The sequence below is a fragment of the Physella acuta genome, unplaced genomic scaffold (assembly GCF_028476545.2).
Source record: "Physella acuta isolate Inbredline_101_S28 unplaced genomic scaffold, ASM2847654v3 ptg000513l, whole genome shotgun sequence".
In the NCBI taxonomy this organism is placed as follows: domain Eukaryota; kingdom Metazoa; phylum Mollusca; class Gastropoda; family Physidae; genus Physella; species Physella acuta.
The window spans coordinates 1-22,500 of NW_026732032.1; the positions used below are offsets into that span (position 1 = coordinate 1).

The 22,500-nt window shown below is 40.2% G+C and overlaps 1 protein-coding gene across 1 annotated transcript in view; it reads left to right on the forward strand.

Moving 5' to 3' along the window:
- The first annotated feature begins 2,306 nt into the window (after nucleotides 1-2,306).
- Nucleotides 2,307-22,500, forward strand: part of LOC131944899 (uncharacterized) — a 77,561-nt gene continuing 57,367 nt past the window's right edge. The window contains exon 1 of the mRNA XM_059305778.1: nucleotides 2,307-2,544. The gene's annotated coding sequence lies outside the window, so the exon portion shown is untranslated. The remainder of the gene's footprint in view (nucleotides 2,545-22,500) is intronic.

The window sequence follows — 22,500 nt, forward strand, 5'->3', positions numbered from 1 at the left end:
TAATCCTCTAAAGGTTTAGATTAATGTAACAGAAATAAATAAAACATACCCGCGAAAAGTTTTTTTTTCTATGCACTGCGCAGTGCATTTTACGTAATTTGCTAAAATAAATGCGCGTGCAAACACGATAACTGTGGCATGTGATAACACGTGGCTACGGTCCGATACGTAACGTATGGTTTTTAAAAAAAAAATAGAGATGTGGGTTATAAGTATAAAATGTGTGTGTGTGTGGGTGGGGGGGGGGGGGGTGAACAACATAAATGTGTGAGAGTGGGTTTGGTGGTGTTTAAAACAGACAGATGCGTATAATCCGTGTTTCTTCCAGATTTTTTTTCTGGGGGGTTGGAGGGGGGGGGGGGGGAGCGGGGGGTGGTACGCTAAAATTTCCGGGGGGGGGGGAGGTTACACTGGTAAAGGTATATAATAAATTTCGCGTGTATATTCAAACAAATGCAGAATGTCCTTTTTTTGTAAAATCGATGTACATTTCTTCTTATATTGTCAAGAATACAAGCTACAAGAACACTGATGACAGAAAAGTAGAAAGCAAATATATTATGAATGTCCAACCATAATATTATATACTATTTTAATATTGGATTGACATTCATAAACTCATTTTTCTCGAGATTATGTTTTTTGGACATACTGCCTTCGTGCTCTATATCATCTATATTTTCTTTATAAATTCTATTGCGTTCGGGGGACGGGGGGACGGTAGAAACTGCGTATAATACATGTTAGAGTAAAATGTATAATATATATATATATATATATATATATATATATATATATATATATATATATATATATATATATATATATATATATTTCGACTATAAAGAAGCGGGTTAGTGCGGAGTTTGGGAGTTGGATATATGAGAAGAAAAAAAAACGAGATATTATATTTCAAGTCTCATTTTATTATTAGAATTTTTTAATGCGAACTTTAGTCCTGTTTAGATTACACGGCCGGTGCATAATTATGCAAATGGCACCACTTGTTAAGTATCAAGTTTTAAAACTGTTGTTTATTGACTAGATAAACAGACAAACATATGTAAAGTATGTAAATGTCTTATATAAGACTTGGCTAGTTTACAGCCATAAGACTTTGGGACAGTTACTGACTTATACCTATAGTCAGAGGCGTAGCTAGGGCGGGGCGGGGGGTGCGGGCCGCACCGGGTGACAAAAAAATGCAAATTTACAGAATAAAAAAGCTTTTTACCAGTTCCGTTAAAAATCAATTAAAATTAAACTGTCTTTAAGTACAAATAGACAATTATTACAAGAGGGGGGGGGGGGGATGACACCCGACCTAGCGAAGCCACTGCCTACAGTGAAACTGTTTTAAGAGCTATACTGGACTGACATTCGCCCAAGACTTTTAGTGTCCTTTAACGTTTTTTTTTCCTTGGCTGTAACCGAATTTTTGACAACAACGTTTTTTTTAATACAGTGATTGTGGATTCCCCGCCCCTTCCCTCCCTCATCGCACATTAACTTGATCCGTGCCAGTTCGTGTTACTCCATAAATGAAGGCGGGGGGGGGGGGGGGGGGGCACTGCCTTGACAGAGACAACTCATCAAGCATTTCACATCTAATTACACGTTTTACTTTACTTTTTCAATTGCACTTTTTTTTTTAGCGAAAAGAAAACAATTTCAGTTTATTTTTCAGATATTAAAAAAACACATATACTACTTTTGTCGTCTAAAAATTGAAAAAGCGTTTTTTAAAATTGAGGTTGGGAGTTATTAACGAAATCTCATATCCATATTGGGCGAATATGAAACAGGGTTTCTTTCAGAATTTTCCTCCGGTGCACGGGGCACTTAAAGCTTCCGGGGTGAGGGGGGGGGGGGGCAGGGCGTTTTTAAATTTGCGAGGTGGGGTTGGGAATGGAAACTTTTTTTTTCTTTATTTTTTTTTTGGGATACATTACTTCGATAAAAGTTTTAATTTAATTTGAATGACAATAATGGAAACTGGTATATATTTTCTATACACATTATTTTTTTCCGTCTCGGTTGGGTGGACGTGTTTATTGGCGTAGTGTTAATTAAATACATGTTTCTTTAAATGTATTGTTTAATAGGGAGACACGTCTTTTTTTTTTTAAATAATTAATAAAGATCAAAACTTATTTAGAACAATAGCGGTACAATTTTGGTAAACCTTAGCGAACCAGGGCAAATACAAATCTTACCTCCCTTTTTTTCTTAGGTCAGACTTACCTCCCCTCTCTCCCATTTAGCGTCGCGAAATTTGCGTGAGAAGAAAAAAAAAAACCCACCAACATGCGACAAAGGGCGGGGGTAAAACTGCTGTGACGTCCCCAGAACAACCTGTGGCCTGAGGGGAGACGAATGTCGCTGTCTGCTAATCTCAGCCGCCTGCTAATTAGTTAGACCGTGTTAGACGATTAGTGCATCAGTTTGTTTTGTTATTTGTTTATATTCTGCTGATTTTGTTAGTTGGAGAATACGATTCAGAATTCTCGTTGTCAAGCTTTCTATGGTATTCGATTACACAAGGTAAGTTAATTTTATTTTAGTTTTACCAAAAAAAAAATGTATGTACTTGATCTATATTTTTTCACTAACTTGTACAATAACGAAATGGCCTTGTGTTCGTTTTTTTACTTTCTCGTATATACGAAGTATAGAGAAAGTATTGTAATCGTGCACAAAAATCACTTGAAATTTTAACAATTTTCACCGTATTACACCTCAGTCCTTCATCACATCCGAAGTATAGAGGACTTATTTTAATCGGGCAAAAATTATCAATCCAGATGTATCAAAATTAAGAGGTTTTGTGCGTAATCCAGTCTGAAAAACTGGGCTTTGCAACTCTGTCCGTATGTCTGTGTGTGTGTGTGTCTGTGTGTCTGTCCGTGTGTAAACACGATTACTTGAGTACCGTTACAGCTAGGTTGATGAAATTTCATATATAAGTAGTTTATCAAAATCGTAGATCCGTATCAACTTTTGAGCGATTTCCGAGAACCGGAAGTGGTACTTTTTTTACTTTGAATTTTTAAAAAGCCTATAACTTGAGTATTATTTCACATAGATAAATGAAATTTCACACATAAGTTAAAGATCTAATTCTCTACCTTCTGTTAAATTTTGAGTAATTTCCATTGACCGGAAGTAGTAATTTACGCTACTTCCGATTTCTCAAAAAACTAATGTAAATTTTTAAAGTACTAATAATATTGCGCACTATTAAACACTCTTTTATTTAGCGTTCACTTGGTGTGCAATTCATTTGTCTACGAGATTTTATTCTATTTTTAAAACTTTAAGTATTTAAAATTGATTAAAAATCATGTCTATAGCCCGAGTTCCCATCCCCTGTTGTTTTTTATAAGAATATTCGAGAAAGTTTAGGGGAGATCACTCCCGGTTTATCTTTACTAGAAATCCAGTAGAGTAAATGTCAATAATTAACTAAAAACCATAAAAATAAGTTTAAAAAAAAATGTAATATAAAAAAAAAATTGAATTAGAACTTTGCTTAAAAGCACCATATTAATATGCTTGAAATAGTGTGAAGGAAATTATATGATTTTTTAATTAGCTTAATAATTAATTGATTTCAAATTTCCGTTTGAATACTTGTTTAATAGGTCTAAATATTTCTTCGTTGCCTTTATTCCGCCGAATTTGATTAACATCCAGAATACGGTAAACCGAATATTATTCCCATCAATAAAATGGTGAACCGAATACAACCCGCATCCTTGAAAACGTTTAACGATTATCCACATCCACAAATCTGAATATTATCCACATCCACTCTCAAAGCAAGAGTCAGGTCAATGCTACTCTCTTGCGACGTGAAAAAATTTCGCCGCCATGAAGAAATCAGACTTTAATTGTTTAACGAAACACATAATGGCAAAAGAGCCACTGAAATCGAATGCTCTCGAATATAATTTAAATTTGACTTGTAAATATATAGGCTTAAGATTGAACTCGAACAGATGGGGCACAACAAAATTACATACACGATGAGTTAGAGCGCGAGACTGCTAACCCCAGAGTCTCGAGTTCGAATCCGGGCTTATTAAGTCAGTAGATCTCAGTTCTATCTGTACTTCTTTATATTACCAGAGTTTCTTCCAAGCATCTATTCAGCCCCCCCCCCCAAACAAAGACAACCGCCCCTAACCCCCCCCCCCCCCGAACGAAATGGAATTTTCTATATAGAAAATAAATACTTTTTGAAAACTTTTAACAGTGTTCGTCCCCCCCCCCCCGAAAATTTGAGGTGTCGTGTCCCCCCCCCCCCCCCGCGTCCCCCCCGGAGAAAAAAGTCTGAAAGAAACACTGTTTATTACTGTAGTTATAGAGGAATTTATGAATAATTTGTAGTAAGGTTTTTCATTTTTCTTTTTCACGAATAAATAATTAATGTGTTCATATGTGTGTTAATTTTGTGGATATTTAAACTTAAGTCTATCAGACATGTGTGATTGCAATTCCAAAATAACAAAAACAGGATATTTAATATCACATTTCAAGGCTCATGGCAAATCTAAACTCTAGCAGACGTGTCTACTTTAAACGGCGGGAAAAGATAAGGGGAGGGAAGGCAGTTGAATACATTTTCTCCATGTCAAGATCCTACACCTAATAGGTAAATTTTTTAAGCACACTTGTATAGTGTGCACACGGAGACGTGATTTATTAAAAAAAACACACACATTGTTTTCATGTAGTGCGACACTTACTAGGAATGGCTTGAAGAATTACATGGATTTAGTTCCGTGAGTCTCAACAATCCGTCTTTGTAAACAGTAAATGTTCGTTAACGTTTTTTTTAAAGGAAACTTTAACTTCGTATTTCGTTGCCTAAGGTTGACATTTAACATATAGGACCAGAGATCCTAATGTTCGGGTTACGCTCATAAAACAGGGACACCTCCAAATGTTCAGTTTACGTTCATTAAATAGGAACACATATCCTAATGCTCAGTTTATGCTCATAAAACAAGAACACATATCCTAATGTTCGGTTTATGCTCATAAAACAGGAACAAATATATAAATGTTCATTTGTCTATGACTAAAGATACCAAAAATAATGTTCGCATAAAGAATGTCTGTGATATTTGCAATGGCTGACTTAAAAAAAAATACTCAGTTATACCACGTAAATTAAAAATTCAATAATTATATTGAAAGTGGGCTTGTAAAAAGATGGGGAGAATATGAAGCCTGTGGGTTATCCCAAACTGACCACTAGTATTTTTGATTGCATTAAATTCCCCAACCGTGAAACGATGGATATGTCAACAAAAACAAACTTTTAGGGCTTCATTTAATCCACCTCGTTCTGAAAATAACAAATAATTAAATATGTGAAAGCTACCCAGGCTAGTAACTAGAACCACACTACTTCTTATTTTACTCTTCCTCGGTCCTTGCAGAACACAAGTCAGCAGTAGGGTATACTCATTATACGGCTTCTTTAAAAAGCGTAGAGACTGTTACATAAATTCTACTTCATCTTCTCTGAGGAACACTGTAGAATTAGTACTTAACTTTAAATCTTGGTTTGTTGGTTTTTCGAACTCGACGGTCTTTGAGCAAAGACAATATAGATATCTGTTTCTTCAACTAGTCTTCTTTAGGGAGAGTGTGGTCAGTTCTTAGGCCCAATCACATTTTCTTACCCTAACTTAAGTCAGGTATTCATTAGAGCTGTGCCGACTCAGGGAAGACCTATGGATTCGATTCCTGGATCCAACTCGAGACCTTTGGGCTAGCAGCCTTGCGCACTATCCCCCAACCACGCTGTTTAACTCTGGTGTACCGACCCATATTGATCATACTTCGACCTAACCTACCTGTCTGGTTTATATCCAGGTAGCGTTAAATTTTTCTCACTACACCTGCAAAAATTATGGTTACGAAAATAGGTATAAAAATGTTTCCTTGGAGTCGATAAAATTTGATATTCAGGGAGATTAATGACACGTGTTAACAAGTTTGTAGCGATACCAACATTAGCATCTTCGCAAGGTGTGTGTAGATAACTAACTCAGTGTGTGCTTCAGGGGTGGGGGAAGAAGGGGTATGAGTGTGCCGGGGGTGGGGGGATGTCTGTGGTTGGCGGTCTATTCATTCACACCTGCGCTGTGTGCGGTGTGGGTAAAACAGCTGAAATTTGATTTTCTTAATTAAATGAAAGATACCGGAACTTAATTAATGTACGGCTACTGTGTAAAAAACGCGGGATAGAACTCCCCAAAACTTTCTAGCATATCGTTGGAATGGCACTTCCACTGGAATCGGGCTATATAAACGGTAGGTACGTTTTTAATAAAACTGTTTTTAATTTTATTTTTTAAAAAGAAATAACAGAGATTAAATATTCTTTCATAATAATTATGCTTCGTTAAGATAATATGGTATTAAAATATCATTATTAGTTTTCGGTTACCGGAAATCGCTCTAAAGTTGAAAGAAACCTACGCTAAGTTCTAGTACTAGCATATGAAACGTAGTCCACCTAGGTGAAACGGTGCTCAAGTTCGCGTGTTCTCAGACATACCAACACGCACACACGCTCGCATTAACACACACACATACATACACACACTCGCATACACACACACACTTACGTACACACACACTTGCATACACACAGACAGAAACACACATTAAAAAGAGAGGTTGTAAAACAGAAGTTTTGTCGACTCAATTTCGATTTTTCTTCACTTTTAATACTTTAATTTTGTCTTAGTTTCCGTACATGAGAAAATACAAAAGTTATCATGGTTGCAAAGTGTGAAACTTATTCGAATAAACATTCAACAGCCATATGTAACCTGTTTCTTAGTCTAGTTTTCTCATTTTCTCTAAAGTTCATAAATCTAATTACACTGGTTGGCAATGAATTCGTTCTCAACGTTAAAGACCCTGACTTTAGAAGCCACTTAACATACTTTACTTATTCGTTTAGGGGCCCATACTTGACTTATTCCTTAGGGTCCCAACTTGAGTTATGCCTTAGGGGCCCATACTTGACTTATTCCTTAGGGTCCCAACTTGAGTTATGCCTTAGGGGCCCATGCTTGACTTATTCCTTAGGGGCCCGTACTTGACTTATTCCTTAGGGGCCCGTACCTGACTAATTCCTTTAGGGCCCCTAACGAGCAAAGAACTGCAGCCACACCTCTCCACCGGACTCAGTTTTGGGCAGCTCTCTTTAGTTGCGCCCACGTAAGCCCGGCAGTCCTTGCTTCTCCTCACACTGTCCTTCCTCAGTATTACCTTGGCCGGCCTACTGTTCTATCCTCTTTGGAGATTCCAGTAACACGCTTGCGATGTTTTCCTTTTCCCTTCTCAGGGTATGCTCTACCCAACCATGTTTGCAGGCTATAATTAATGTCTATGGGCTGTTGTGTTTTAGCCACAGGTCTCAGGAAGTCACTATACCTCTAAAAGACCCATGTACTTCATATCATGTGCTATCAGAAGGCATCTCTTCTTAACAGAGTCCGCCCCCCCCCCCAAAAAGTCTACCGCCCCCCCCCCCCCCCCCGAAAATTTATTTCAAGTGCCCCCCCCCCCCAGGAGAAAAAAATCTGGAAGAAACACTGTGTGTAATATGGATAGGGGTGTGTGACGTTGTCGTATAAAACGATTGTGTAGACACTAAGAATAGAGAGTGAGAGGTCCCCCCCCCCCCCCAAGACTTGTAACAAATCCTGAACTTATTAAAACATTAACTGAACAACGTGTCTTCTATCTGTATCTATTTACCTTGCGTTTAGCATCAGTGCAGAAATACATGTGCGAGCCACATTTCAAAACGGTAGATTCCCAAACTTTCATTTCAGCTACCTTTGAGTTATTTTTGATACTATCATCTGCATGGGCAGATAACTCGTATCGCATTCCCGCACTCGATAAACTCTGTAAGTTCTTCAAGCTAAGGTTACATAAAATTAGTGATAATTCTCTCCCTTTCATACCGTAAACCACAGATAAGTGCTGTCTCCTGTCTGTATCTACATTCTCCAATAGTTCTACACTTGTGTGAACAAGCTTTTCCCTGCTTAAATACAGCACTTAGTAGAAAAACAAAACAAATCTAGAGTGAAGACATTTGTTATTTTATCAACGTTGAGATCTTTACGACAAAGTAATGTCGAATTACAACACAATTCTCGCCTGTTGTTATCAAACAAAGAGAGATAAAAATCAGTTTGCAAGGTGCATTAGTCGTAACACTTTTAATTTCAACGTTTGCTTAAGGTAAAGGTACTAGCTCGGCAATATATTGTAGTGTAAAGATGTTTTTTGACTTGTTTTTTTAACGTTTGCTTAAGGTAAAGGTATTCTGTGTTCTGGCTGAGTAATATATTGTAGTGTAAAGATGTTTTTGTCTTTTTATTAACGTTTGCTTTATGTGAAGGTTTTCTGTGAATTAGCTGGGTAATATATTGTAGTGTAAAGATGTTTTTTGACTGTTTTTTTTTAACGTTTGCATTATGTGAAGGTTTTCTGTATATATATATATATATATATATATATATATATATATATATATATATATATATATATATATATATGTAACGGGCGAACATCTACCCTGCTCGCAGCGGCTATTGTAACGGGCGGACATTTATCCTGCCGACAACGCCAATTATAACGAGCCAACAGTTACTATGCTCGCACGCCACATGTAATGAGACCTAATTGTCTGTAGTGCCAAATGTTAACGAGTTCTGACCACTCATTCTAGACAACATCGACCACAGTATAGATACTCAAGATGCAGGTTCGCTATTGATCCTTTATTACATGAATCAAGAAATGTTTCATAATCACACAAGAAATCAACAGGAATGCTTCTCAATAATAGTCTGGATCAACTGACTCCCTAACAGTCCTCACTAGGCTTCGTATAACTGAATCCACATGTCTATAGTCCTTCTTTACACAATACGGCTAACCCGTTCAATAACCAACATTGATACTGTCACAACTAGCGGTGAAAAGAGAAGAGCAGAGCCACGATCTCAGCCGTCCCCTCCTATTTATCCTTAGTCTTCGAAGTCGTACTTGTCTCCATTTCCGTAATCGATACTTGTAATCGATGTATCCGAATACTAATGTCGCAGTTTCTGACGTACCGTCCGATTTACTAAAACATCTGCATCCCATCAATCAAAGTTGACAGCTCGTCTGAAACTTCTCGTACCGTTTCCCAAAATAGCACGCGTTGGCTTTGAGATTGTTATCAGACCGATCCAATAAGCCACCTGTTATAGTTGCATCAGATTTCATTCTGCGTCGCGGCTTATCGTTCGTTATCAGTTGTAACTAGTAGCCAGGCCTACCCCCGTTACATCCACCCCTGCCTTTTTTTGTGTGTTATCAACCACAAACACGCTTGGCAGGTGCACTCCCTCAAAGTCAAACGCACCACCATAAAAAAAAAAATTTATTGTTCCACTCACTGTCAATGTCGTCCCATTCGTATATGATTGACAGTTATACCTCTTTCACATCAACTGTGTCCACATCATCCTCCTCAGACACCAAACAGTTCTAGAATTCACATCCACCTTTTCCGTTTGGTGCTTTCACCAATTCACCTTTATGACTTTTTGAACAGTCTGTTCTCCTACCAGCGCGACCATGAAAGAATTGATGGTTGCTGACAAAAAATTTCGTATTCTTTCTGTTCCTCAAGCTTCTCCGCGGACCACTATTCTGATGGTCTATTGTCTCTTTGCTTCTGGAGGGACCGGGATCCTCATTGTTGCCGGTATCCTCCCCTTGTGTAACGCTGTTGTTCTGTTGATGGTGACATTGTTCCGGGATGGGTATGTGAATTTCCGTTGTAACTTCCGGTTCCCTAATTCTCTTGGGTTTCTCTGTGTGTAACTGCTCTTCTTGCCTATTCCAATATTTCTTTAATTGAGCAATATTCGCCCACCGATCCGGTTTGGCGTGACCGATGGGTCTTATCTTAAAGGGGCCACCTGCTACTTTAGGCATCTCCACGACTTGCCATATCTCCTGTCCCCAGAGGTCGTGTATCTTGTTTCTGCCTAACGGGTGGCTACGCAGTAATACCCTGTCGTTCAGTTTGAGTGGCGGGTCCTTTGTCTGTACCGGCGGTTCCCTTCGCCGAGCTTCATGTTCTAGTCTTTCCTGTACTACCCTGTACATTTCTCTAATTCTTCGCATATGTTCATTCACATATTCCAGTGCGGTGTATGAGCCAGTCATACTCTCCCTTTTTCCTAGGAACAAATCAAGAGGGAGTCGAGCCTCCCGTCCGAACAGCAACATGTGTGGCGTAAAGCCGGTCGTGGCATGGGGGGTGCAGTTGTATAGATACACCAACTCTGGGAGAAAATCCGGCCAACGTTTTTTCTGTTCAGGTTCTAGAGTGCGCAGCAAATCATGCATGCTGCGGTTGAACCGTTCGCACTGTCCGTTTCCTTTCGGATTAAATGTGGTTGTTCTGGATTTGTTGATCCCGTAGTGACTGCACAGTTGGTTAATTACTTCTGACTCAAAAGCCCTTCCTTGGTCAGAGTGTAATTGTCTTGGTATGCCATATCTGATGAACCAATGTTCTATTAAGACCTTTGCCACTGTTTTGGCAGTCTGATCTCGTGTGGGCACCGCCACAGTCCATTTGGTGAATACATCAGTCATTACCAACACATGTTCCGTCCCATCCGATGATTGCTCCAACGACGTAAAGTCCATAGCCACAATCTCTAGTGGTTTTGTCGCTAGTAGGTGTCCTGATGGCTGTCTCATTTTGACAACTGGCATTTTCGCATGCTGACACCTCACACAAGCCTCACAATGGCGTTTGACCTCCATCTCCATATTGGGCCAGTAACACCTCCGTCGTAATATTTTGTGGGTCCTGTTCTGACCCTGGTGTCCTGCCCTGTCATGTGCCAACCTTAGCACTTCTCCTCGTAATTGTCCAGGCACCACCACCTGGTGTATTGTGCCGTCTATTTGGTCATGAATTCTCCGCATGAGAACACCGTCCTTTATACTGAGACGGTTCCACTGACTCAGTAGTTTCCTTGTTTCCCGACCAAATTGTTCTCTTTCCCTTTTCCTTGGGAATTTTTGTTCCTGGACGTAGTTCAATAGCGGCTGTAACCCACTATCCGTTCTCTGGGCATCTCTTATCTTTTTGTGATTAAAGAAATTAAAATCACTACTGTCCATATGTCCGGGCTCTGTGGATATGTGCTCCACCCCGGTCTGCCCGTTTTGCATCACTTGTACCCCATGAGGGATATCTGTTGACGCTCTGACCTCACATATTCCTGTCAGTGTTTCTTCCTCATCGCCCGGTCTCTCGTAAGGATTCCTTGATAAAGCGTCCGCATTGCCATTGGACCGCCCCGGGCGATGTTTTCTCTCTAGGTCAACGAGTGCCAATTCTGCTGCCCATCGCTGTTCGATGGATCCCAGCCTTGCTGTAATTTGAAGTTCTTTTTCAATATCGGATAATTTCTCTTCACGTCTTGTTTGAGACTCTTTCATTTCTTCTAGTTTGCCAACACTGTTCTGTTGTCTACTATTTTTATTTACTTCTTCCGATAACAGACACTCTAAAGAAAAACATTTCTCCTGTGCTTTTAATTTGCATGAACTTTCCCTATCCAGTTTCCTGGTTAGCATTGAGATCTCATTCTTAAGTCTACCAATTTCTTCCTTATCATCATTTTTCTTAGCCAACAAATTGTTCACTTGAAACTTTTCAACATTCAAGTTCGTTTCACAGTTCATTTTTTCTATTAGTTGTGTTTTACCTTTCTTTTTCTCCTTACTGTGTTTCTGTGTCATTTTGTTTACTAAGTCATAACCTCGCCGCTCTGTAGCCTTGTCTTGCCTTACAGAGGGCGCTCGTTTCACCGGACAGAACCGTGCCCCATGTCCGGGTTGAGAGCAGGACAAGCCAATTGGTCGACCGTCCGCCGTCCACCGGAGCGATGGACCAGCAGGTCGCGGCTGTCCAACCTGACCATGTCCTTGTTTTGTCCCGTTCCTTTCCTGATTCTCAGCTGTTGACCTGCTTTCTAACCTCTTCAAGCGTTGGTCAACCTTCTCTATGTGGGCCAACAGTTGAGCCATCATGGTCTCCATCGTGTCGGCCCCTGTGGGTGGGGATTGTTTCTGTTCTGGCACAGAGACTTTGTCCACCGAACAGTTCGATTGGTCCTCATCCTCGGACCTGCGGATCGCTGAGTTCCTGACCTGAAGGAAGGTCAACTGCGGGTTTCTGTGGACCTCCTCTTTCAACTCTCTTCTTAGGATCGGGGTTGCCAGCCCCTCGATGAAATGGTCCCTCAGTAGGCGCGCATCCATGTCGGGTATTTTGCCTTTTACCGCTTCAAAGGCCCCGTTCATTCTGTGTGAATACTCCATCACACTCTCCGCCATTCTCTGCTTCAAGCCTACTAACACCGTTAGCAGTTGCGAACCCGACCGTCTCTCCCCAAAGGTCTCCATAATCAGATCCAGCACCTTATCTGGATCTGATTGGATGGTTTTATCGTGGCATTTTACCTCTGCCCTGACCGTCTCTCCTATACTTCCCATCAGCAGTCTTAATCTTTCCTCTGGTGACCTGTATCTTGAGGCCCAGGCAGCCCTGACCTCTTCACTGAACCTGTTGGTTAAAGTTGGATTACCGTCCCCGTAAAATTTGTTGATGTGGGACTCACTGGGCAGGACCACAATATGGATCGGCTTTTTGTCCAAGTTTTGTCCTGGTCCCTCTGGAGGCAAAGGGTCATCTTCACCGTTGCCTATCTCTGAGCTTTCTTCATCTGGCTCAGATTGTTGGGCCAGCAGGAGTCTCTGTCCCTTTCCGATATCTAAAATACCACTCCCGCGTCTGCCCCTCACACCAAGGAAAAATGTTGCAGCTATGCAGCAGATAGTGTTGCCCAAAAGGGAGATCATGACACATTTCCAGTGTCTAAGAGTTACATCCATATCTTGGTTGCCATCTTTGCCCAGTATTTGTCCAACAACCCAGTTGGAGATACCAATGACAATTATCTGGATGCTGGTGGTCAGCCCCATAGCTGTCCCCAGGGTAGTTGGTGCTACAACTAGGGGTATACTGAGCCACATGCTTGCAGCAGCAAAAGAGCATGTGACACCAAGCCAGAATGATAATGAAAGGTGTCTCATCTCTGTTCTTTTCAATTTCCTCGATTCTGATTTCAGTTTTCCCTTTTATTTATTTCCTTCAAATAAAAAAAAAGACGTTTCTTACCGTGTGTGTATGAAAAATTTTCCTCGATTTTCACAGTTCCTGAATATCCGAATTCACATACACACAAAACACAGTTATGCACAAGGTTGACTATGGGTGCCTTAATCGGCAAGTCTAGTTGAATCCATCCTGATCGCAGCGCCAATTGTAACGGGCGAACATCTACCCTGCTCGCAGCGCCAATTGTAACGGGCGAACATCTACCCTGCTCGCAGCGGCTATTGTAACGGGCGGACATTTATCCTGCCGACAACGCCAATTATAACGAGCCAACAGTTACTATGCTTGCACGCCACATGTAATGAGACCTAATTGTCTGTAGTGCCAAATGTTAACGAGTTCTGACCACTCATTCTAGACAACATCGACCACAGTATAGATACTCAAGATGCAGGTTCGCTATTGATCCTTTATTACATGAATCAAGAAATGTTTCATAATCACACAAGAAATCAACAGGAATGCTTCTCAATAATAGTCTGGATCAACTGACTCCCTAACAGTCCTCACTAGGCTTCGTATAACTGAATCCACATGTCTATAGTCCTTCTTTACACAATACGGCTAACCCGTTCAATAACCAACATTGATACTGTCACAACTAGCGGTGAAAAGAGAAGAGCAGAGCCACGATCTCAGCCGTCCCCTCCTATTTATCCTTAGTCTTCGAAGTCGTACTTGTCTCCATTTCCGTAATCGATACTTGTAATCGATGTATCCGAATACTAATGTCGCAGTTTCTGACGTACCGTCCGATTTACTAAAACATCTGCATCCCATCAATCAAAGTTGACAGCTCGTCTGAAACTTCTCGTACCGTTTCCCAAAATAGCACGCGTTGGCTTTGAGATTGTTATCAGACCGATCCAATAAGCCACCTGTTATAGTTGCATCAGATTTCATTCTGCGTCGCGGCTTATCGTTCGTTATCAGTTGTAACTAGTAGCCAGGCCTACCCCCGTTACATATATATATATATATATATATATACATTATATATACATTATAATATATTATAGTGTTTCGACCGGTTAAGCTTTTAGACAGAGAACTGTGGTCAGGGTTAGGGTGAGAAAAAGAGTTTTGGGTTTTGGAGAGGAATAGAGGTAGGTTTGTTTTGATGGTTAGGGTTGACCGAGAACCCATTAATTTTTTTATTGGAGGCAAATTTAGATTAAGATTTCTAATATTGTTCTTCTGGTCGGAATAGTACAAAACTGAGTGTGTTTGTGTGTGTGTGTGTGAATGTGTGTAAGTGTGTGTGTTTGTGTGTGTATGTGAGTGTGTATTTATGTGTGTGTAAGTGTGTGTTTGTGTAAGTGTGAGTGTGTGCGTGTGTGTGGCCACAAATTCATCAAATCTATATTTAGATGTATAAGAAACTTCAGGCTAAGATTTTTTTGGGTGATATTTTACGAGTACAACTCCGAGGGAGGTCGGCATTTACCCCCCCCCCCCCCTTTCTCCCCAGGAGCAAGTTCACCCCCCCCCCCCCTTCCTCCCCCCTCCCATCGGACGGGATAAAAAATATCACATTTCTAAAGCAATTTATGTAGTAAATGTATACTTTAACCATTGTCGTTATACTCCCCCCGTCTGAAAGAAACACGACGAGTATATATTCGAGATATAATTAGTACGTTGTTTTGTTACGGGTCTCTGAATCTTTAAGATACCGGATGAGGGAGAATACAGAAATAGCCAGTTATTGTTTCGGTATCAGGATCTAAGTACAAGTTGTCGGTCTTCTATTTAAAACGACCGTATGAATAAGCTGTGTATTACATTTGGAGGTACAGGTCATTGTACTAGCGTAGGTCTATGCTTTTGTTTCTTGGAAGTATGTCGCATATACCCAGTAGCGTAGCGAGGGGGGGGGGCGACGACATATAACCCCGGGCGCCGAGCTTAGGGGGCGCCAAAATGGGTTGGAAAAATAAATTGAAAGGTTGAGGGGGTGCAAATTGAAAGTTTGAGGGGGGGGGGGGGTGCAAATCAAAATCTCGAGGGGGGGGGGGTGCAAATCGAAAGTTTGAGGGGGGGGGGGGGTAGCAAATCAAAATCTCGAGGGGGGGGGGGGTGCAAATCGAAAGTTTGAGGTGGGGGGTACAAATCGAAAAGTTTGTCCCCGGGCGCCGGGAAGGGTCGCTACGCCTCTGCATACACCATAGTAGGATACTGAAAAAAGCAAGTATAAAAACCTTTATAATAACAAGCTTTTAAATGCACTGAAAATAATAAAATGAGAGTAATTTACATTCTTAAATAAAAAGTTTAAACTATCAACTATGGAATTTCTTTTGTAAAAAACAAAACAAAAAATGTTTAAACTATCGACTATGAAATTTGTTTTGTAAAAAAATAAAAAATAAAAAAAAATAAAAAAAATAAAACTACTCCATTATTCTACACAGTATCGTTTTCCTCCGAGTGAATGTAATTAGACGCGCCATATAGAACCACCCCAACAGTAAAGTAACCATGTTTCTGTGAGGAATACCAGACATAACCCCAGAACAAATGAGACCGTGGTTAACACGGAATTTACCCAGAATTCCATACATGTTTGTGGAACTACTTCTTGTCTTGAATTCTCCAAATCCCTTACGCCACGTCAAAAAAAGCTGAAATAAATTAGGCATAACTAACTTAAAATATTTGTAAAGGATATAAACTTTAAACCACCTCATCTGTTAATTTAACTTTATTACTTCCCTTTAAAAAAATAACGAATTCCAATTCATTAGGGTTAACTTTCTAAAAAGTTAAACAAATTAAATAGCTTCTCAATCAACCCAACAGCGTTTAAGTTCTATTTTCAATTACCTTCTGCTAATTCGGATACCCATACTTCACAAAGAAACGCCGCCAATTTTGTCGTCGTAAAATGTATCACGCATGCTCACGCGCCTCTAGCGCATGCGCACTTACCGAGTCTGTAAATCGTCCGCCCGTAGTAAAACAGTCTAGCTAACCACTTGCTAAACCGCATGCGTTTGTTTTTAAACCCGCCACTTTTAACTCTAATCACTAGACGTTTCATTTCTGGGGGTGTCACCAATTACCCCCCACCCCTTGTTTATTTCCTCCCGTCTAATTTACCACTCCTTCAAACGAGTCTGGTTTTGTATGGGTGTTGAAAAATGGCCCCCGATAAAAAGGTTAAGTAGAGAAAAAAAAATAACCTGCCTTCACAAATTGAGAGTGAACGGCAGTCACATTTTGTTGAGCACCGTAAATATCTTGTTCAAATATACGAGTGTTTATAAATAGTTTTAAAACTAGGTAACTTTTTACTTGTGAGGACGCTTTTAAGCTCGCCAAAACGCCGGAAACTTCCTCGCTCATTTAAAGCATCGCTTCATGTGTGTTGACTACTGGAGACGATGCTAGAGGTTGGTGTCACGATTGTACAAACTTGTATAGAAATTTGTGTTGTTTTAAATACAATGCGTTGTTCCTCAGAAGTTACTAGTTAGTTGACATGCGTATTGTGCTATTGATTTCAGCGGGAGTTGAAAGTAAGTGCTGGTTTATTTAATTAAATTTTTTGAACTTATGGGTTATTGATTTCCACGACGGAGATTATAAAAGTGTGTTTATAGTGGTTGGGTAGGAGAGGGTATGATTGCTAACTCCAGAAGTCGCGAGTTCGAGCCTTGATAATGAGGCTCCGTAGCTGGGGACAGCAAACCAAGCTAGAAGAGTAAGTTTAAAAAATCAAACAAAAGCTGCCTTGTAGTTTGTTTTTGGATTGTCAAAGGCTATGGAAGCAAATCCAGAAAGAAAAGCAGGCTGAAATTGGTGTCAATTGTCCAAATACTCATATCATGTTGACACTAATACCCAATTGAGCTGGAAGAAATCCCGTCCAACATTACAATTAAAAACGAATTAGAGGAAGATAATGGAAACACTACACAGAGACAGAGACCGTATTTGTAGAATTAGGCCTGGTATTATCTGACCTGTTTTAGTCTAAAGTCATTGATGTATGCGATACTTGTTAATATACGGTCAATAATAAATAAAAAAAAAACTGTAAAATTTAAATGTGTAATTTAAAAAGAGAAAAACTGAAAATATTTTTTAGAACATTCACAATTTAGTTATGAGTAGTTAGTTGGACTTTATTTCATAGCATGTAAATTTTCCTGTTGTGAGTCACTTACTGAACACCTACCAACAAAACCCCTTGGAAAAAAATAACTGTCCTTTAACATATGTCATGTCATGTTTGCCTGTCGTCCCTACTGGGACATAGGCCGCTGACAAGAGCTTTCCAGACGTCTCTGTCCTGGGCTAGTCTCTCCAACTGTCCCCAGGTGTATCCAATCTTCTTGGTGTCTTCTTCCAGGTCACGTCTCCAGGTCTTTCTTGGTCTGCCTCTCTTCCTCCTGCCTTGTGGATTCCAGGTGAGGGCCTGTCTTGTTATGCTGGATACAGGCTTCCTGAGTGTGTGGCCAATCCATTTCCATTTTCTCTGGAGGATCTCTACTTCCACTGGCAGTTGATTTGTCCGTTACCATAGAACATCATTTCTGATGGTTTTAGGCCAGCGAATTCGCAGGATCTTTCTGAGACATGCGTTTGCATTGCGTTTTGCATTGCGTTTTATATTGCGTTTACATGCGTTTTGTCATATACGTACATTTAAGTCTAGGTTTTATTTTGGACATCTTCGTCATAGACATACATTTGAGTCTAGATTTATTTATAACATCTTTGTTAGACACACATTTGAGTCTAGGTATATTTTTAACATCTTTGTTATAGACACACATTTGAGTCTAAGTATATTTATAACACAACATTTCCGACCACAGACCTTACAATGATGCTATAGAGCATGTCATCTTAATAGTTTCGGGTTCGAAAACTGGTTATGCCTGCTAATCTCTAGACAGCGACCGTCTTAATTCACCTGGCGCCCGGGCAGTGTTTCTTCCAGTCTTTTTTCTCCGGGGGTGCACTTGAAATTTTCGAGGGGGGGGGGCGGACACTGTCAAAAGTATTTATTTTCTATATAAATTTCATTACATTCGCGGGGGGGGGGGGGGGGGGGGGGCGGTAGACTTCTTTCTTCGGGGAGACATTGCCCCCCCCCCGAAGAGATGCCTGGAAGAAACTCTGCCCGGGGGGGGGGGTGTGAGATTTTTTTACCACGCTCATGTCTCTCTCACATGAATTAGCGTCATATACTTCTGCAAGAATCCGTCATTTCTCCATGTACCTGTGGTCAAGGGGGGGGGGATTCATTGCAGGGAAGTCTGTAATGCTAGTACGGCGTGACCTAGCGATAGAACGCCAGACTGCTAACTCGAAAGTCTCGAATCCAAGTTGAAATCGGTAGAAACATCCATGAGCCCACCCAGCTCTGATGGGTGCCTAACTCACGCTAGGGAAAGTAAAGGCGGCTGGGCATAGTGCTTACCATACTATCCCTTCATATGCTGAAGTCACTGAAACATGAACTCCATTCACTTGCCCCATAGCCCGTCAGTTTCAAAAAGGGAACTTTAGCACGAAGATAAGTGCGGAAATTCTTCTTAGGAGAGCCTGGTCTCTCTGTTAAGACATTTAGATAAACCTTTTGTGTAATATAAGTGAGATTAGAGAAAATAAAATATACTTTTAAGCTTTTAAGTATACGCGGATGTTGGACGCTTAGATGATTTAGACTAGAGATCGAGAAAGGTATTATTTTTTATAAAGAAATATTTTCCTTTCTCCCACAGGGCCGAATTTTAGTGTTTGTTAACCCTCTAGTGTTGACCATGGCCCTATTTCGTTACATGTAGCTGAATCCTAAACCTAAGTCTAAACTTAACAGTTACCAAATCCAATGTTGGGAACCACGGACGGATAAGGCTCGATAGCTGGGGACAGCAACTCTTCGAGGATAGACAACTCCAAAATCAAACAACTGCTGCCTTGTAGGTTGTTCTTGGTTGGACAAAGGCTATGGAAGCAAATCCAAAAAGAAAAGCAGGCTGAAATCGTAGTCAATGGCCTATATTGTGCACAAAAAGTTGACCCGTAATACTTAGCTGGGTAAGAGGGAATCTTTTCCAACACAAAATTAAGAACGAAGAAGAAGTTACCAAATTAAAATAAATACAACTCATACAATACAGTAGGCCTATTATGCTGAACGAAAACATAAGAATGTACTTTAATAAAGTGGGTGAATGCAGGCATTGGGACTTCTCCAACCCACACCCCCTCGTATGCATTTCTACAACTTATTTGAAGAAGATACTGTGTCAATATTTCCCTCTCTGCGAGTTTCTTCCGCAAGGCACAATTTAAATATTAGCTTGTTTTTTAACTTAAAAAGGTCAAGGTCTCGTCGCTTCTTGTGCGGGTCAGAGTTCACCTTTCCCCCAGTCCCTGGTCATGGGGAGTGTGATGGGGGTTGGTTGAGGTGTGTGTGTGTGTGAGGGGGGGGTCTCACAATCAAAGTGTTAATATACCCACCTATATGTTTGGCTCCCGGTCAAAAAACCCCTTTATATAAACCTCAGTCGGGGGGTTATTATCCGGGGGTTTATGTCGCGGGGGGGGGGGGGGGTTATGTCCAGGGGGTTTATGACCAGACACCTACATGTTTATAGGTTTGTCGATTTGGTGCCGATGTGAAGTTATCCCGTCACGATACACTATTACTGTCCGCGTGATTGAATGGTCGAGCGTTTGGTTTGACTGCTTTCCCGAAGGTCACAAGTTCGGATCTCTGTTCGGACTAGTGACTGTAAAACGTCCCAGAGTCCACCCAGCTCCGATAGGTACCTGACTTTAGTTGGGGCAAGTAAAGGGCATAGTTCTGACAACACCATACCTTCGTATACAGAAGTCAAGAAACAAATGATGAGCTCTACTTTATCTACCCAATGCATCGCTAGGTCTAAAGAGGAATCTTTACTTTTTAAAAAGAAAAAAAGCTATTGCTAGATGCAAATATTATCAGTACAGATAGATATGTGCAGACAAACAAAAATTGTGGACGCACCAGTACCTGTAAAATTAGACAGTAGCATTGGATAGGTGTCAAGTTATTAATGTGCATGAAATATTCATGGGCACGATCCTATTTATCAGGTTTCCAAAGCCTTATTCTCGCCTCACTACACCCCCACCCTTTAAGTAATGGATACGGACACGGCTACTTAGTGACGTATTTAACGTTTTGTATTTTTGCTCAGAAATATTTTAGTCATAATGTCACCTCTCCCATTTACCCTTCTAATAGATGAAATGTGATTTACGATATTTAACTATAAACCCTAAATAATGGTTAAACCATGGTGATCTCAATAAATATTACTTTTCATGGGACAGTTTGGTCTAGCGGTAGAGCTCTAGACTGCTAATCCGAAAGATTCGAGTTCGAAACCAGTTTCAAGTCAGTAGAACGTCATTGAGTTCTTCAAGCACTGATGAGTACCTAGCTCTCGTTTGGGGAAATATAAAGGCGGCTGTGCATCGTGCTAACCAAAGTATCACTTCATGTGCCGAGGTAATTGAAACATACCAACTCTACTTCATCTACCCCATGTGCCTTTGGCACACACGAGAAAAGATGATGATTACTATTTTCGCCATTGGTGTCACCCCCTCCCTCTTTGTCTCATGGTGCGGTCATTTACTCCGTCTTCCCCCCCCCCCCCCATCACAACCCCCACGCCCTTTAACCTCGCTACCTAATTTTCGAGTAGCTCACTTCTAGAAAGGTCGATTTTCGTAAGGACAGACCAGGTAAGTAGATTAAAGGTGTACTTGTGTGCTACAGGAGAAGAGAGGTATCTTAGGTTACGTACACACCAGTGTTTCTTTCACACGTCTTTATTTTTCTACGAGGGGTGGGGTCGGGGACACTAATATATATATATATATATATATATATATATATATATATATATATATATATATATATATATATATATAATTCTATATACATTCTTTTTTCGTTCGGGGTAGGTGCGGGTGGAGCGGTAAACATGCATCGGGGATGGGGGGGGGGGGGGCGTTAGACATGCTAGGGGTGGTATGCACTGCATTGAAGAAATGCATGAAAGAAACTCTGGTTCACATGCGCTGACAGACACGAGTAACGAACATCCCATTTTGTTTTTGGCCGTGTAAATAGCAGGCGTCATGCAAAGACACGTTCGATATTAGTGTAATTATAAGCGGTTAATGTGGACATATTTGCTGGTTTGGGTACAGTGAAGGAAGGTTTATATTTGTTTCGTGTCTACACCTGGATATTTTATTTCACTTGTGATACAACCGTGGCTGTGTTTTTAAAAGAACATAGGTTGTTGATATTTTACCTCTGTGTAGTCATTTACTCTCAGTCGTATCCAAGACATATAGGGCAGCTTAATCTGTTTCATTGACCACAGCATGAGAATGGACAGTGTGGTCAGCACTATGTTTGACCGAATTTGCGTTCCTGAGTCCATCCAGCTCTAATGGGTACCTGGACTCATCTTAGGGAAAGCAAGGCAATGTGTAGTGGCACTAACAAAATTGTAATGTTTTGCGTTACAAAGTGCTAAAAGACGATTATTACTTATCACAGATACACGTAAAAAAACAAAATCATAAAAGTAAAAATATATTCAGAGTGATATATTTACGTATATACTCCTATTAGTATAAAAAAAAACGTTCTTATTTACGTGTTTGAGAATCAATATACTAAGAAGATATCTGTTACACTTGACCTAGTTACCAACAGTAAGCAGGGGAGAAAGTGTATTGTTGTGTTTGAGATATCACTCTAATATTATAAACATGTTTTTATCTATAGCATACAAAGCATGTTTTCCCCTGCTAAATTATTTAATTTATGATCCTGGTTGCGATTAGATATTGTTCTACTGTAGTAAACATATTATCAAAACAACACGTTACATAGATCTAGATTTAGTCATACTACTTAGGTGTATCTGTTAAAATAAAGGTATAAAAGGTGTAGGCCTTAAACTATAATGCACTTTTTCACGATTTATTTCTTTGTCTGCTATTATTTGACAGCAAATTTTCAGGATTTAACTTCATTTGAACTAGGTTTTAAAAACAAATGTAAGTTTTTGTAAAACTGAATTTTTATTCTATCTGTGTTTGATTTCTTAATCTGCATGCGCGGTTAGCTTTTTTCTTTATATCCAGATGTTAGATGT